This window comes from Myzus persicae, unplaced genomic scaffold (assembly GCF_001856785.1).
Source record: "Myzus persicae strain clone G006 unplaced genomic scaffold, MPER_G0061.0, whole genome shotgun sequence".
Lineage (NCBI taxonomy): Eukaryota > Metazoa > Arthropoda > Insecta > Hemiptera > Aphididae > Myzus > Myzus persicae.
The window spans coordinates 70,337-77,809 of NW_019101180.1; the positions used below are offsets into that span (position 1 = coordinate 70,337).

Here is a 7,473-nt window from a genome sequence, read left to right on the forward strand (position 1 = left end):
TAGAATATATTATGTAAAGACTCATTTGTTTATATTGGGCAGGTACATAGTAGTTTAATATTCATTTCTTCACGTCGACGTCACTATTGCTCTTGTCATTAAACAATTAAGAGTAATTATTATAATGAAACAATTTTTAAACAAATGTGTGATCAACATGTTATACATACAAATGTTGAGTAGATGGACGTTATAACAGTGCTATAAATTGTCATAATATGTACTCATGCAATTGTTCAGATATTGTAATCTATTATACTTATATGAAATGTATTCAACGAGCTCGGTAGTCTTATTTTTAATATAAATATACTAAACTAATTTAAGGATATTAATAATAGGTACCTATATTTATCCCTCAATATGTCGAAGCAATATATCGGATGACGAAGCTTAACAAAGAAGTTAACAATCGTCAACCAAAATGTAAATAAAACTACGGAACAATTAATTTAAAACCATATTTTTTACTCACGTTTATTATATAATAACGGCACTTGCGAATGCCTAAAATAATAAAATTCCGGTTTTGTAACAATTACGAATGACGATGACATTTGATAGGTAATACATATTGTTACACGTTTCGGTTCGAGTAATTCACTATATAGTACGCGTTATTTAAATATATAATGCACCACATATTTTTATGCATTTACTTATACATGGTTACATTTAGATTATAATATATTTATATAGTAGGTATGAGTATCCGAAGTGTATGTCATATGAAATTTATTATATAATATGGTACAGTGGCGGCCAAACAGTGCGAGGCCCTTGATGGATCCCCTGACCTTTTTTCAATATTTATGATCTTATAACAATAAATTGTATTTTTAATTTCTTATATAAAATATTTTATATTCAAAAATCAGCCATACTCCCTCCCCCAACATGAAATAATCATTTGACCGGCACTGATATTAAGTGAACAAGGATAATTTACATTAAGAGGTCATCGTACTTGCATATTAGGTATGTTGTTTTACTAACGTAATCCAGTGTATATACTATCTATATAGGTAATGTCGTAGATCGTAATTGCATACAATATTTACTTCCAGAAGTCTCAATTTTTTGTCTTTGGTTTAAATATTAGAGTGAATTGACCTATTATCAAACATGGAGGTAAGAATATTATTTGTATTTTCTCGTTGGTCTTTTAAGATATTTTAATTTTTAACCAAGTTATGAGTATATAAAATATTAATATTTAAAACTTACCACAACTGACTTAAACATTTTAATATTATATTAGACTAACAAGACAACACAGAAAATGTTATTATGATAAAGTTTGATAATTATTGGCCAATTTACATTAATATTAAAGGTTACAAAATTGGAGCTGCTGAAAGCAAATTTGCTCTCCGTTGTTCCGTTGTATGTAAAACGGATAAATGTAAGAACACATATTATACTATATGGGTACATAGGCGCCGCCAGGAATTTTACCAGGAGGGTGCATCGTGCAAGTATATCCTGATTTCTAAATAATGCTATACTAAATTTCTATTAATATATATATATGAAAATTAATCTAAATATTTTTAAAACTTTTCGTATATACTATAAATAATAATTTATGCAAAAAGTGTTAAGTTTTTACGAAAACAATTTTAGATTCTGAGAGTAGTATTATTCCTACAATGTATCGATTGTAAAATGATACGTAATTTTTTTCTGTCTGTCATCAACTTTTGAAGTGATAAAAATGATTCAATTTTTTACTTCAGCTTCTTTTAGGAACAATTTTACCTCAAAACAAAATTTAAACATTTAAAAAGATATGAACATACTTCAAATTTTCACCAAATGTTCAAATGACCATTTTGTACACACGATAACATTTTCAAAATATCTTGACTCATTTTAAGCTATTTATAGCCATGAGAAGTTTTTGATTTTTTTTTTACAGTTTTATTCTTTAACGTTTTATCACCGAAACTCAATTTTAACAAAACAATACTATGAGTCTTGGGTAGTATTCTGAATAAATTATTCTGAATAGAGTATTTGGATACATTACAAATACTTTTCCCAAAAGTATTCTGAATAACTATTGTTATATTCCTATAAAAAAAAAATACTTTTTATTTACATTAATAATTGTTTTCCTTGTTATTTTGGAAAACTTTTAAACTATTTTAAGTACTTTATTTGGAATACTATTTTTTATATTTATTTAAGTACCTGCTCTGCATTATTTAAAAAATTATTTTATCCAAGTCTGCAGTGTTCTATGACTACCTACTCAACAACTGAACTGAAGAGCATGTACACCTTTTTTTGTAATTTAGAAATTTAAGATTCGTATAAGTAGGTGCCTACTGGAAATTTTAGATTTTGAGTGGTGCGATGAATGTATTGATTTTACAATGATTTGTGTTATTTTTAATTTTATTTGTGCCTGTTCACATAATAAGTAGTTGAAATAATACTTCAATTTTAAACTTAAGTATATTTTTCGGTATTAAAGTGATACTAACTGGTGTATTCAGGAGGTAAAAATTTAAACTTTTCAGTAGTTTTTAAAGTGCCGGGAAAAACAAAAAAAAAATTCTTACAAAAAGTCGGTTTTTGTGTAACCCTAAAAATATTACAGTATACACATGCAATTTCCACTGAATGTTTATATTAGCATTTTCGATACACCACAAAATTTTCAAAATATTTTGACTCATGCTAAGCTATTTTAAGTATATCAATTGTTTATTTTATCATTTTCAAAGTATTTTGACTAGACATTAATTATTTATAAACATAAATATATTGTTGTGCCTATGCTCTATGGTCTCTACTATTATTTACAAATGCCATTGCTTTTACATTTTGTATAATTATAATTTGTATATACCATGACATATATAACTTAAAAATTAAAACCATTGGTTTCCCAACTTTTTTTGACGGAAACGGGAATCGTAACATTTTCGTTTTTGGCTGAAAAGGGCTAAGGCGGAAACGGCCAATATTATTTTAGTGGGTAATTCCCACTAGATCAGCCATGGCCAACCATTTTGACCTCGAGAGTCACGAACCACTGAATTCATACTCTAAATATTATACGGAAAACTTGTAGTTTATATAATGGCTTTTTATACATAAATACCAATCCATTGATAAGTATTATACCAATGAAATATAAAAAAATAATATTTAAATTTATAAATAAATGTATGAAATAATAAAAAAGATTTCTTTTTATTTATGACGAAAGTTTTAAGTTACAGTAATTATTACAAATTTATTAAAAGCTTAGTATATAAACGATTAAGTATAGTTATTATACATATCAATCTTAATGTGACGTTTGTTCCTGCTTGTTTTGAAGAAGTTTGTGCAAATGTTGTCTCCAATGTGTCACTGCAAAACGTAGAGCTTTACTTATTTCCAGCTGGTGCTGTGTCTTAATAGCTGTGACAGATGAAAATGTTTTTCCTCATAAATACGTTGTTGATAATATTTCAGAACACTAAGTGGCCGTGGATGCAGATGATTATCAGATCATCTAGTCACTATATTTCACTTTACAAAGTCGTTTTAATTACATTTTGAAGCTTTTTGACTAACTACCTAATAATTATTTATTCGTATTTATGGAATAACACGAAAAAAAATATTGAAAAAGTCTAAATAAATCATTTATAAAATGGCTCTAAAAAAGTCAAAATATTTTTTAAATTTTATTTTGTATAGTAAAGTGAGAAAATAAATATTTGGTTTTTGAATCACAACAAGTCTCGCCAGGCATGACGATCGCTCAACATCAGTCACGTTGTTTCGTATAGTTTATTCGGTTACCTCCAATTTTCTTCGTTTCTGCAGTGTCAATACATTTTGCTTGTTCTCGACCACCATCTATAATTATCATCACTTCGATCGGTTCAGACATTTTCTTCAACCGTCTAACTGAGGAAACATTTAAGTAACATATTTAAACTCGGTCGGCCAAACGAAGCCCGTAACATCTCGGTTTATCGGCTAACCACTTAATACCGCCGTTTTAATTAACACTTTATTTGCTATGATGTCTGCATCAAGATCAAAGGTCAGAAATACTTGGTGTATTTCATATGTGATCAAAAATGAAACCCAACGGCTTACAAATTAAAAAAAACCAAACCTATCCGATATCAACACGGACAGCAATATATCAAACCAAGGTACAGATAACGAGGGTAATCCGTGAACCCAAAATTCAACCAAACGCACCTCATGATGTAGACGTTGAGACTATAGTCACACTAAAACAAACTGCAATCGAGACTCCTTCTGAGTTTCGGAATGGCTTCAGCCACCTCTCCAAACTCTATAAAAAATTCAAAGACACCATAGGTGTAGAGTCTAGGCCTAGAGGTATCGATGGACGTCAAACATTCTTCCAAACATACAACCGGCATCAGAGATAACAACTTATCGTAGGTCGAGTATCGTGGAGTCGCACGACTCGTACGAAACCCGCTTGAAGCATTAGGTTTACCTTTCACCAGGGAAAATAAACAACTTAGTGCAGATTTTTAACATGATGATATTATTATTTTATTGTTTGAAAATAATTGAAAATTGTTTTATAATTAAGTAGTAATTCTGAACGAGTGCTTAATATGTTTAGATAAGCGGTGTGGGGGACTAACATTTCGTGGGACATCATTCATTTGGGTGAAAAATGAAAATCCTTTTGATCCAAAATTTACCTAGTAAAAGCATTTGTGCGAGAAATTAACCGATCGTTTAGCCGAGCTTATAAATTATTAAAAATAGTTACCTAGAAACAAAAATGCATGAGTCAAGTTGTGAACTTGTGAATACCTACCTAACTACCTATGTAACGAGTATAACCGACTTGTACCTAACTTTGAGAGGGAAGTAACATGCTAACATACCTATACAACAAATCTTATAATATTTACTACAACTAAATATTATTAAACTGTTTCGCCTAGGTGAAAACTATTTAAAATCGCTGAAAACCAGTTTAAAGATACCTATAGATATTAATTATTAAACAATAATGTAATATGCTATACCTATAAGGAGGCATAACATATAGTTGTCATGTACTGACACAATCTAATCTACTCAGATACTAAATTATGACATTTATTTTGATGATAGACGCGTTATAGGTAATGTGTATTACGGTCATATACACAAGAATAGAAAATAGTCACAATATTTACTATTTAGTCTTAAATTCATACATTTCCTATTTGTCGGAACAGCATATCTATATATTTCTTATAGTTATACATTATAATTTATAATAAATGGATTCGAAAGTTGACCGCAAATTCGGTTCTATAAGGAATAATGAATGTATAGTAATTGAAGGCTAATGGATTTTGTTTTAAATCTCCTCGTTAATCTTTGGTTTCATGACCATCAGATCAAATTGAACATGAATTTACAGAGCGTATGTCTATTTTTCCGATTGATATTTCTGATTTTTCAGACTATGTTCTAAACCATCTAAACAATTACTTTATAGAAAACGCCAAATGTCCACCTTCATTGTTTGAAAAATAACAACTGACGAACCTATTGTTCTTCTAATGGGGCTGAACATAAGCGCAACTGTGAGGGGGTTAAATATTATTCATTAAAATCATGGCAACAATATCAAACTTGAAAATTAACAATAATCGGTTGTATAAAACAATAGGTACTATGGTATCTATGAGATCGGTACCTAATTAACTAATAAAAACATTTAGTAGGATTAAAACTATATTTTAATAAATATAACATAATAAATTAGGTATATGACAATATCATACTTTTTTAACCATTTCGGTTAGGGTTAACTGAAAGTCCTAAGTCTCTAAAAATGGAAAGAAAAGCCTATAAATCCATATAATAAGTTTCATAAATAGGTTTACATTGTTGGGTAGTATATCAGTACAATTGTATATTGTATTTAGTATTTACTGGGTGTTTTTCTAAAGTGTTGTGTATCTTCTGTTTAAATAGGTACTAAATGTTATTTTATGTATTTAGTATTTAGTATTTTAAAATTTAAAATAACAAAATAATTCAAATAAATATTAAATACTTTATACCAATCAACTGTCGAGTTGCAATCCTCGATCTGATTATGGTACTCATTTGTATTTCATAATGTCTCTATAAATTAGACACAGACTGTAGTCACACTTATTACGATCATAAAATGACATTTAATTTAACATAGAATGTTTGAGAATACCTATAACTTATAGGTATATCGACTCTTTTTTTGTTAAAACTTGTCTTGAATTATTAAAAGAAACTTATTTTCGTAATTTTAAGAATTTTAAACACTCCACTCATTAATTTATTGGCAAAAATATTTTTACCATTTTTTCAATTAAACCCAGAAGGCCAGAAATAAATTAGGATTATGCTAGCACCCGTTATCATCCGTCGTAGAAATTGAGATAGTTACCAAATGCAATGATTGATTACGAAAAACAAAGGATTCGAAACGTAAAGGTATTATGTAAATTCCTCAGAAAATTTAATCTATTAACTTATTGGAATACAATACATTTTTTCTCGTGATTGTACCTTGTTTTATGAATTTGAGATAATGAAGGAAGTAAATTGTGGGGTTTATCACAGAATGTTTTAGCCATTATGGGCTATTATAGTATTAGCTATTATCAACGAAAATATTTGTATGTTATGTAATGATATTATATTGCATACATTAAATGTATTTGATATAATATAATATATTATAAATGCTTGTAATAATTGGTAATACTCTAATTCCCACAAATATTAAAATACAGCGACTTTAAAAATTTACTGAGAGCTGACATTTACCGTAGGCGTGTCACACACTCACTGATACCAAGCGATAATGCGTGAGCATCGTCCGGGATTCACGCAGCGGTAGCGGCCCCCTGCGGCCAACGTTCCGGCCGGCCAGCCGTCGTCTGTCGCCTACTGATCGCAGTCATATAAATCACTGCCCGCTGGGTGCAGTCAAGTTGATACTAAAGCTGTCCGTCATTTTCCTGTAAGTATTAAGTATTTGAATTTAATGTGCTTTGATCGCAGGCTGAAAGGATTGAGGAGGACCTACTCTGAACTTTGTGATACTGATTACGGAAAATATTAATAATTACATCTAGTAGTCTGAATTACTTGGACCAAAGTTATGTAGAAGTATTATTGAATCATATTTATACATTAATTTAACAATTTGTATTATTATTTAATGAAAAATCTAGTGAGCAGTATATTTATTTATTTGTTTTTGTAATTTGTGTATTGTTTAATGTTTTTAATATTTATATTAGTGAATTTTGCATTGGAAATAGGGTTAAACGTATTATTGAATTATATTCATAAATTATTAATCAATCATTTGTAAATTTATTGATTTTAATTGCATATCATTGTTTAATATTTTTGTCCGGGGGAATTTGTGCCTTTTGGGGAGGAAAGTTTAATGGATCGGTGTGTGTGTGTGTGTGTGTG

General features: G+C 29.1%; 1 protein-coding gene across 1 annotated transcript in view; it reads left to right on the forward strand.

Moving 5' to 3' along the window:
* The first annotated feature begins 6,740 nt into the window (after nt 1-6,740).
* LOC111028087 (DNA damage-binding protein 1-like) overlaps nt 6,741-7,473 on the forward strand; it is a 2,691-nt gene continuing 1,958 nt past the window's right edge. Inside the window, exon 1 of the mRNA XM_022306625.1 lies at nt 6,741-7,009. The gene's annotated coding sequence lies outside the window, so the exon portion shown is untranslated. The remainder of the gene's footprint in view (nt 7,010-7,473) is intronic.